The sequence below is a fragment of the Helianthus annuus genome, chromosome 14 (genome assembly GCF_002127325.2).
Source record: "Helianthus annuus cultivar XRQ/B chromosome 14, HanXRQr2.0-SUNRISE, whole genome shotgun sequence".
Classification (NCBI taxonomy): Eukaryota; Viridiplantae; Streptophyta; class Magnoliopsida; order Asterales; family Asteraceae; genus Helianthus; species Helianthus annuus.
The window spans coordinates 60920224-60931250 of record NC_035446.2 but is presented as its reverse complement, the minus strand read 5'-3'; the positions used below and the strand labels follow the sequence as shown (position 1 = coordinate 60931250).

Here is an 11027-nt window from a genome sequence, read left to right as displayed (position 1 = left end):
GTTTTAAAAATATCCAAAGGCACCATGGTGATCTACTCATTTTTGTCGACGTTTTGATAGTTGTCTTGTTCATTATTGACGTACAAATTAATAAATACAGGTAGATGATATCTTAGTGTACAAGTGATTAAAGCCCAACATACTTGGTCATTATTGATGCTTATTTTATTCAATATCAAGGTATTCATTAAAATGTACAAGTAAGTAATGCTTTAGTATACAAGTGATTATTGCGATATAAAAACTAGGTGGTTTTGTTTGGTGAGTCGAAATCCGACTATATATAAAATAATAACATGATAAACACATGTAACTAAGATATTTGAAATATCATTAAGTAATTTTTCACTTTTAAAAATGTACAATTAGTTAAAGCATTATGTACAAGCTTTTCAAGCATGAATTATTATCTTAAAATCTGAAACCGTAAAATTCTAACCAACTCACCATGTATCCGGGATTGTAAAATCCTAACCTACTCACTATGTATTTGGGAAATTCAAAATTCAAAATTCAAAATCAATTGAAACAATTAAAGGTACTGATTGGCTCCGCCACCATGTATTACATACCCTTAAAACCCAACATACGTGGGTGAAAATCAAACCTGGGTTTTGAAACTCAAACTCACACCAATACATTCTCCTCTCTATCTCTCCTAAATCAAGAAGTAGATAATGTTTAATGGCTTGATTTGAAGATGTTTAGGTGATTCTCAGGTTCGATTTAAAAGTTCAAGTGATTCCAGGTTTGATTTCTTCTTCTTTAGGTGGTTCTGTTCAGTTTAACGAACTTGCTCTAATTAATCTTGCAGATTCGTATGAATTCATCCGGGACCCTTCAACACTTGTAATAGTTCTCTTTTTTTAATCCAATTTGTTGATTTTTTAGTTATTTCGTTGGTTTAGGGTTTCTGTTTTTTTGTTAGGTTTCTGGCTAGATCACATTCATGGAGGTATAATATGCCACTACAATAGATTCGACTTTTGAAGTCAAGAAATATAGGTAAATAAGTTTAATCTAGCCTTCAAGGCTTTAGCTATATTAAATATCAAACTCTCATAATAAGCTAGCTGGATGAAATTCTTAAGCACATTCTCTTATTTTGTTTCCGTGGGGTATGGCAGGGCTTGGGTTGGGGCGTGGCTTGGCAGTTTATTAAAAAAAAAAGCGAATAGGACATGGCCAACACAGCGAATAGGAGCCAGCCATATAGGATTGCTAGCCCACCCCACGCCCGACTTCAAACTCCCGCCCCTTGGGCCACGCCCCAACCCAAGCACCCGGGGTGGTGGCTTGGGCGTTTTCAGCCAATATCTAAGAAAGTTGAAGTATGTCTACTTAGTGACTATTTTAACACTTTTATGCTACTTTTTGTATTACTCTGCATCATGAGCTACGGTAAAGCAATCACATATTACTAAAAGGCTCTTGCATTATCAACAAGATGCTTAAGCATGTATGCTGGCTTGGCATATACGTATCACTTGCAGGTAACTTGGACGTTTACATTATGGCTAAAGGTGGGAAATTTTGCCTTTTATATATGAATGAATACAAACCCAAACCCACCACATTTTATTCACTGTATCATCACTCGATTAGTCCATTTTCTCCACCCCAGCTGTCATCTGTGTGATTTAGTCCATTGTTTTTCCATTCTCACTCTCCATATATGTAATTTTGCATTTATTACTTAACTCAAGCTTAGACCACTTTATCATATTTATGAATTTGCTGCTCATTAATTAGGTCGTTCTATAACAACTTGGTTTTTTAGTTATGTGCTGGAAGGCTGATGTGGACACGAGCTTTTAGGTAAAACGGGTCAGGCAACAATTGGAAAGACAACTGGATATGAAAACCCCAGAGAACGATTTATCCAGGATATTCCAACAGTTGTGGCATAGAGGGAGAGTGTAACACCTCGAAATTTTGTGTCCAATAATGTGTTAACACGTGTCATGAGTTTACACGTGGCATTAAATATTAAATAAAGGACTAAAGTTGACAAACCTTGAAAGTATGTAAATTCGAGGGTTATAAATGTCAACAAAGGGTAAATATACTGTATAGTAACCCTAAATAATGCTCGTACCTTCAAACGAATAAATCATGGATCGTACGGAGCGAAACGCGGGAGAAAGTGAGAGATTACAAGCTACAGGGGTTAATTGTGTCAACATGTTCAATTTATACCTCTGAGTGACCCTTTGCCGAACCCGAGGCTTTGTAACAGTAAAATACGCTCACTAGAATATACTATATAAATTTCGCGAAGTTCCGTTTTAAAACGAGAAAGTTATGATCAAATTCGGATGCGAGGGGTTGAAAGCGTCAACAATAAAAGTTAAGGCTTTTCGGATAGTAATTAAACTAACCGGGGACTTAACAATGCGGGTAAAAGTCCCGAGGCCCTTCATTGTAAATAATCGAGGGCCAAATCGCAAAGTTACCCCTTCGAAACCGAAAGGTCAGGTTAATCATTACAAAAGATTTGAAAATCTTGGAAATTAACCCTCAGGCGGGCCGCGTTGAGGTTTTGGGTGAGCTAATGCGGGCCGCGCGCCAGTTGAAGATGCGTTTTCTGACATTAGGATTCATGCGGCCCGCGTACGAGTTGTTGAATCCTAATGCGGGCTGCGTACGAGTCCCAGATGCAGAAACTTTGGACAGATGCATAGTTTGAGCTTGTGAACGACATTATGTGCAATTAATGAAGCATGGGCGCCCTCTACATGACCCCTAGCACCCAGGGCCACTTGCTGAACATCCATGATCCCTTGTAGGTTGATGTGTAATGATCCTAAGCTCAATTTTTCACTATAAAAGCCAATGCATTGCACCAAAGTGAAACACACCTCAAACCTGCATTCTAATTCATCTCTGGAGCTCTCAAGCACTCTTCTAACATCCTTAGTCGTGCACCAAGCTTCTGTAAGTGTGTCTACCCTTTTGTGGCTTAGTTTTTGCTTAGTTTAGCTTAAAAGTCAATCCGTCGTAATTAACGATTGACTTTGCGATAAATCACAAATGGTCCAGTGGTTTGTCGAATCAAAGATAGTTATATGTTGGTAATCATGTGGGCTTTAAAAGGGCAATCTCTGATTCCCACTCTAACTAGTCCAAATGTCGAGTCAAACGTGCTTAGAAAAAGTCAACATAAATGCTATTTTGCGATTCCTTGCATAATCTGTAATGTAGGTGATATGTAACCTGTTTAAACACGCATAAAACATGATAATAAGTATATTAACTAATCTAAGCTTGTTTGATCCGACCATTTACTGTTTTGACCCGGTTCGGAGCCGAAAGTCGCAAAAGCTTTGACTTTTGCATTGACTTCAGTTCTGACCCGTTAAAATATGAATTAGATATGCCTTAGGACTCTCTTAGGACCAGGTTACATGATGGTATAACCCTCTGTGACCGGTTTGTTGTTTGTCCGAGTCTTTTACACATTTCCGTTAAATGCTTAAAAGTTGACCGTAATGCCCTTTTTGATTTAAAACGAGAATTTTGGACATGTGAAAGAATCATAACCTTAGTTACTGATTTCTAAGCATGTCCCTAAAATTTCATGTCAATCCGAGGTCCAGAATAGGAGTTATGCTAAATAGCGCAAATTGCGAAACTTTAGTAATTAAATAGCGCAATTAGCATAACGCCTATCTAAACCCAGATTTTGACACCAAACCTTTTACACACTGATGTAAAATAATATTTTGGGATTTTTAAAGATTTTTAATTATTTTTAACCTGCTCATAACCTGCGGTTATGGCAACGGTTCGGTAAATATCGAATATACCCTTTTCGGCCATAACTTGAGTTCTACAAGGTCTTTTGACCCGATTCCAGTGAGCACTGATTTTAAATAATAAATAAAGTATTTTGGACTTTATAAACTATTCGGGAAACTCAGATTTCCTGTAGAACTCAGAAACCTTTTATATAATCTTTAAAAAGACCAAAATACCCCTACGGGGCATAATATTAACTTAAACTCGTTACGGGCATTATGGAAGGTATCCTACTGATACCACAACCTCTTTAAAGCATACTGACCTAGGAAAACAGTGTAGGACTCTTACAGTTACCCGTTGCGCCTTTAGCGCGCACGGTTCGGTTTATGTAACTAGTTTACATACGCTAGCCGAAACGGGTCAAATCTTGTTGTTTCGACCTCAAGATACAGAGTGTGATTATTATACCCCTATAAAACAAGTCTTCAAACTTGTTGGGTCAAAATCACATTCCATTCCCGGTTTTCGCCTTTCACGCGATTAAACCGTATCTATCCGTTGAAACTGACCGGTCTAAGCTACGGCTAAATTAAAGACCCGTTAGGATTCTAATAGGTTAATTTAAACCGTCGTTCCAGAATAGGGGACCAGTAAAAGCTATCTGCATTTTATTTCAATTAAGGAATTATACTTGCAAAGGTAAATACTTTTAACTTATTTTCCGTTATACGGGCTTGGGTTACGGTATTTAAAATACCGCTTGGTCGGGCAATTGACCCCAACTCATTAGTAGTTGGGTATTATCAATGTGACCCGTTTAAAAATTTGTTTTGTTTGGCTTTACGCCTTTGGGGGCTTAATGACCATGTCCCGGATATCCTTGGCAGCATTTTACGAAATGGCCACGACCTTGACATCCGGGTGTAGGCGTACTCCCGGCATTATGTCCATGATTATAAAAGTATAGCCGTTGGTTTTCCAACCACGGTTTTATACTATGTGGTGTGTCTATTAAACTTTAACCCGGAACGACCCGGGCGACCGAACGCATAGTAAACATGTAATTCTTTACAAGATTTAATTATAAATTATCCCAAGTTATAAAGAGTTTGTGCCTTGTGCATTTAAACCAATTTTATTAAACATTTTACAAAAGTGTCAGTTGAATGTATTTACCAGTGTAAACTGACGTATTTTCCCCCAAAGACTAAATGCAGGTACTATGCGTAATTGGCTGGGATTTCTCCTTAGCATCATTAGAAGTCTCGCAAGCTTAAGATGCCTGAAGTCTGTTGAACAATATCTTATTATTATTATTGATCCCTTGTGGATTTTATTTCAACAATAGTGATACTTTGATATTACACTTAACGTTGACTTCCGCTGCGCATTCATATATTGTGTGGTTTGACTATATTGTTGCCAACTACGTCACGATAATCCCCCACCGGGCCCACCGGTGAGACACGTGGAAATCGGGGTGTGACAGGTTGGTATCAGAGCCAACATTGAGGGAATTAAACACTATCCGAATGTGTTTAATCTCAATGACACAATTGCACATACTTGAGTCTAGACAAGAACATAGGACAAATTCGAATTATTATTCCAGTTTGTCTTTTTATTGTTTATTGCTATTTAAAGTTTTGAAAGCAGGAAATATGCCACCTGCAATCAGACGAGGAAGAGGAGGAAGAGGCAAGGGACAGATCATTACTCACAATGATCACGAGGCTGGTCCTTCGAACATGCGAGCTCCTTCCATTACAAGGAGTGAAGAACCACAGAGACGAAGAAGAAACCTCTTTGAACCTGCGAGACATTCGACCTCGCATAGCTCAACACCCTCATACTGTCATTCGTTTGGACCAGATTCGGACCAGATTCGGAAACAATCCCAATAACCCTCAACCATCCTTTATACCTCTCCAGCGATCTGCTTCGCACCGTTCTTATGGCGATCCTTCACCTTTCTTCATAGGACAGTTTAACCCGGCGGATTATGTCCAAGAGCCAATAGGGTATAACCCTTTAGGACCAGAGGATCACTTTTCTGAAGACAATGCAGTGGATATGGACGAGGATACAGACCCCGTCGAGCCTGCAAGGGGTACTCCCAATCATCCAATCGAGATCTCTGATGGGTCCTCCTTTCATGGGACACCTTATCAAGGTCCCGATAGTTATCAGGCAAGATTTGACCAATGTGATTGGTACTTCACACCATCTCACCACTTCTCGCCTCATGATCAACAGCAGCAACAGGATCCTTTTGAGGATTCGCGGTTTGTGGCAGTTACGCCACCGCCACCGCCACCGGTTCAACCAGTAATTCCAGATCCGCCAAGGCGTAGAAGATCAGGCGCGCGGATGTCCATGTCCACCCGAGGAGGGGAATTCCATTTCAGCACCCCTCGCCACTCGAGTGCGAGTCACTTTCCATCAGTGCCTGAAGAAGAACCACAATTAGGGGAACCTTCGGGACACCCTGCAGAGGTGAATTCTGCACCAGTTGCACCACCTCCGCCACCATTCGGATATGACAATCCGATACCAGCGTACGGCGCTTCCACGGCGTACAATCCGTTTGAGCAGCCGACTCACACGCACTACAACTGTAACTATGATGCCGATCCATATGTGATAGCGGCTAATTATAATGCCCTCCATGGAACCTCTTGGAGACCAGATTACTCAGCTCATGGGTATCCAATACCTCCTAGACCTCCGGTTCAACAACCGTCGCAGCAGCCACGTTTTTCTCCACTGGAGCAAGAAGAAATACTCCACCGTTTAAACCGTGTGGAACGAGACTTCGAACAAGAACGTAAGAGTAATCGTGGATTTCTCAAGGGCCTAGCAAACCTACTAAAAGGGAGGAAGAAACGAGACCATTAATCTCCTTATGTATTGTTGTATTTGCAATTTAGTCCCTGCGTGGACATTTATCGTATTTCAGTCCCTACGTGGACTTATCTTTTAGTCCCTGCGCGGACATCTATCTAGTATTAGTCCCTGCGTGAACTTGTTTTTCTATAAACCTCTGCGTAGGTATTTATTTATTTAAAAAGTCCCGTTTAGGGCAGCGTGTAACCATATTTGAAATTTATGGAATGTTATGTTATGAATTTCATTTTTGTTATTATTATATATGAAATAAATCAAAAATCATTCCTTTTAATTTAATCTGCCTAAATAAAGAATCTTAAGAGTGAAACCTAGCCAGGTGTCTTTTTAGACCCGGCCAAGATGGTAAGACCTGATTAAAAGATTCAGATTTCGTGTTAACCTCTGTAATCATGTTAACGTTCATGGCAGATGTGATTCGTTAAATTCGCACGCATCATTCCTGTATAAGAATCCTTCTAAGGATTCCAAAACCCAAGTTAATGATTTATAAATCATGGGTTAAATCATCAATAAATATGATCACTTATTAAACATCTATTAGTGATGTAGTGCCTACGAGCCAAATTATTAAAACATCCATTAGCGATGTAGTGCCTACGGGCCAAATTATTAAACATCCATTAGTGATGTAGTGCCTACGGGCCATAATTATTGTCATATAAGACAAAGAGCAGTGGTGGTCTATGACTCCCTGTCAGAAAAGGTAAAAGGACTATGGTACAAACCTTCATGCCTTGATTCTCTGTAATCCCGGCTAATATTATAAAAACGTCCTCGTGACTAGGCTTTTATGCCACTAACAATATTATTTGTAATTAGGATAAGTATGTTCAAATCCTAAATAATAATGAGTAACAAATTAATCGGATATGGTCTCTGTTTACCATGGTTAATGAATTGCCATAAAAGACAATTCCATAATAAACTCCGAAATAAAAATTTTTCGTTATCTTCTGTAACAGATTCAAGTTACCATGGCTGATCCTAGTGGGGAGAATAGTCATTCAAAAGAAGACGAATACGATAACGCCCAGGTTCATTTGACGGCCGCAGAGTTGAAAACTCTTGTCGACAATGCTGTTAAGGCAGCCCTGGATCGACAATACGAGGAGTATACTGAATCCCGGAGCAGAACCATATCCAAACCACACTCAAAGCCGAAAACCCACTCAAAATCTCACAGCAAACCACCATCTAAGCCCAAAAAGGACGATGATAATCACTCGTCAAATGAAAACAGTGTCCGTCCTGAAAAAGTGTATACTGACGCATCTCGCGCCAGGGGCTGCACCTACAAGTATTTCGTATCATGCAAACCCTGAGACTTCACTGGGGAGAAAGGCGCAGTTGATTGCATGACGTGGCTAGACGAGATGGACACCGTGGTGGACATCAGTGGATGCACAAAGAAAGATGTGGTAAAGTTTGTTTCACAATCATTTAAGGGCGAGGCCCTGGCTTGGTGGAGGGCTTTGGTTCAGGCCTCGGGAAAGGCTGTTCTATACAGCATGACATGGGAGGAATTCATTTCTCTCATCAAGGAGAATTACTGCCCTCAAAATGAGGTTGAAAAGATAGAGACTGACTTCCTGTCATTGGTGATGACGAACCTTGACTGTCAAGCTTACCTCACGAGCTTCAACACGATGTCCCGGTTGGTTCCGTATCTGGTAACCCCGGAGCCAAAGAGAATAGCTCGTTTTATTGGTGGGTTAGCCCCCGAAATAAAGGCAAGCGTGAAGGCCTCTCGGCCAGCGACCTTTAGATCTGTAGCTGACATTTCTTTGTCCCTCACCCTGGATGCGGTCCGACAAAGATCGCTGAGGAACAAAGAAGCTGAGAAGAGAAAGCGTGAAGATGATACTTCACGAAGGTCGGGCAAGAAGCACCGTGGAAACGGTGACAACAAGAGGGGGTCTGAGTCAAGGAAGGATGGGCAACAATCTGGTGAGAAGCCCAAGTGCAAGAACTGCAAGAGACATCACTTTGGAAAGTGTAGACTCGAATCAAACTCGCAGACTCAATCGAAGTCATTTGCTTGCGGGTTATGCAAGTCCAAGGACCACAAGACCGTGGAATGCAAAAAGATAAAAGATGCAACTTGCTATAACTGCAACGAGAAGGGGCACATTAAAACCAACTGCCCTAAATATGCCAAGAAGCCTGAAGAGGCCAAGAAGACCAATGCAAGAGTCTTCAGGATGGAGGCGAAAGAAGCAGTGCTAGATGATAACGTGATCACAGGTACTTTTCTCGTAAATGATATCTTTGCAAGAGTACTTTTTGATTCGGGCGCTGATAAGTCTTTCGTAAATCATAAATTTTGCAAATTGCTGAATATGCCTGTCAAAACCTTAAATGTGAATTACGAGGTAGAGCTAGCAGATGGCACCATAGAAACCGTCTCCACTGTGTTAGATGGATGTGTGATATCCATTAAGAACCACTCTTTTCCTCTATCTCTCCTTCCCTTTAAATTGGTTGGTTTTGACCTAGTATTGGGTATGGACTGGTTATCTCACAACCAGGCCCAAATCGTCTGCAACAGAAAGCAAGTGGTGATAAAGACTCCGTCTGGTGAATCGCTTACCATTCGGGGAGATACCCAGTACGGATTGCCTGAGCAAGTGACTATGCTCAAGGCTTCAAAATGTCTAAAGAAGGGTTGTGTCATCTACATGGCACAGGTGATTTTTGAAGAGCCTAAACCGAAGATAGAAGACATTCCCGTCATTTCGGAATATCCAGAAGTTTTCCCTGAAGACCTACCTAGCTTGCCACCAGATAGGCAAGTGGAATTCAGGATCGATATCATCCCTGGAGTAGCTCCTATTGCTAGAGCACCTTACAGGCTAGCGCCAACCGAAATGAAGGAATTAAGGACCCAGCTGGATGAACTGCTGGCGAAAGGTTTCATCAAACCTAGTTCGTCTCCCTGGGGAGCACCTGTCCTGTTTTTAAAGAAAAAGGACGGATCGATGCGTCTATGCATCAATTATCACGAGCTTAATAAAGTCACGATAAAGAATAGATATCCTTTGCCAAGGATCGACGATTTGTTCGATCAGTTACAAGGGGCAAGTTATTTCTCGAAGATTGACTTGAGGTCAGGCTACCATCAACTGAAAGTCAGAGATGAAGACGTACATAAAACCGCATTTAGGACTCGTTATGGTCACTATGAGTTCCTAGTGATGCCTTTTGGGCTCACTAATGCACCGGCTGCGTTCATGGATCTCATGAATCGCGTTTGCAAGCCGTACTTAGACAAATTCGTCATCGTTTTCATCGACGATATTCTTATCTACTCGAAGAACCGAGCTGACCATGAGAAACACCTTCGTTGTATTCTCAAACTCCTGCATCATGAGAAACTCTATGCCAAATTCTCTAAGTGCGAATTTTGGCTTCGAGAAGTCCAATTTCTTGGACATGTCGTCAGCGAGCGTGGTATCCAGGTGGATCCCGCTAAAGTTGAGGCTGCCATGAATTGGCAAGAGCCAAAGACGCCTACAGAGATTCGTAGTTTCCTGGGGTTAGCAGGATACTACAGGCGATTCATTGAAAATTTTTCAAGGATTGCTGCGCCCTTAACTTCCCTGACCAAGAAGAAGATAAAATTTGTTTGGGGCCCTAAGCAGCAAGAGTCCTTTGATATTCTGAAGCAAAAGTTGAGCAACGCTCCTGTGCTGACATTACCTGAAGGTACCGAAGAGTTCGTAGTTTACTGCGATGCATCACACACTGGCATAGGATGTGTGCTCATGCAGAAAGGCAAGGTTATTGCCTATGCTTCGAGACAGTTAAAGGTGCATGAGAAGAATTACACCACCCATGACTTGGAACTGGGTGCCGTTGTGTTCGCACTAAAACTGTGGAGGCATTATCTGTATGGTATCAAGTTTGTGATCTATTCTGATCACAAGAGCCTTCAACATCTGTTTAATCAGAATGAATTAAACATGAGGCAACGCCGTTGGATGGAGACTTTAAATGATTATGATTGTGAAATCAGATATCATCCCGGCAAGGCGAATGTAGTCGCCGATGCCCTGAGTAGAAAGGAAAGGGTGAAACCCATCCGAATCAATGCCAAGAGCATTGAAGTGAAGAATAATTTGATTGAAAGGTTGTTAGCTGCACAGCGAGAAGCTGTGTTGGAAGCTAACTATCCTAAAGAGAAGCTGGGAGTAACTGAGGAGCAGTTAACTCTTAGCAAAGACAGAATTTTACGATTGAATGGACGTATATGGGTTCCGATTTATGGAGGACTACGAGATGTTATCCTCCAGGAAGCTCATAGTTCCAAATATTCTGTCCATCCTGGAGCAGATAAAATGTATCAGGATCTAAAGGCAAATTATTGGTGGATA

The 11027-nt window shown here is 41.1% G+C and overlaps 1 long non-coding RNA gene across 6 annotated transcripts; it reads left to right on the top strand.

Moving 5' to 3' along the window:
- The first annotated feature begins 507 nt into the window (after positions 1-507).
- LOC110940213 lies at positions 508-5123 on the top strand. 6 transcript variants are annotated; one of them, XR_004879064.1, is made up of 5 exons: positions 508-719; positions 815-849; positions 929-1005; positions 1128-1523; positions 1781-2003. It is a non-coding gene; the product is annotated as an uncharacterized LOC110940213 (long non-coding RNA). The 6 variants fall into 6 exon arrangements; XR_004879063.1 differs by having other exon boundaries at positions 510-719; positions 1128-1493; XR_002592906.2 differs by lacking the exon at positions 1128-1523 and having other exon boundaries at positions 517-719; positions 1753-2003.
- Positions 5124-11027: the final 5904 nt, after the last annotated feature.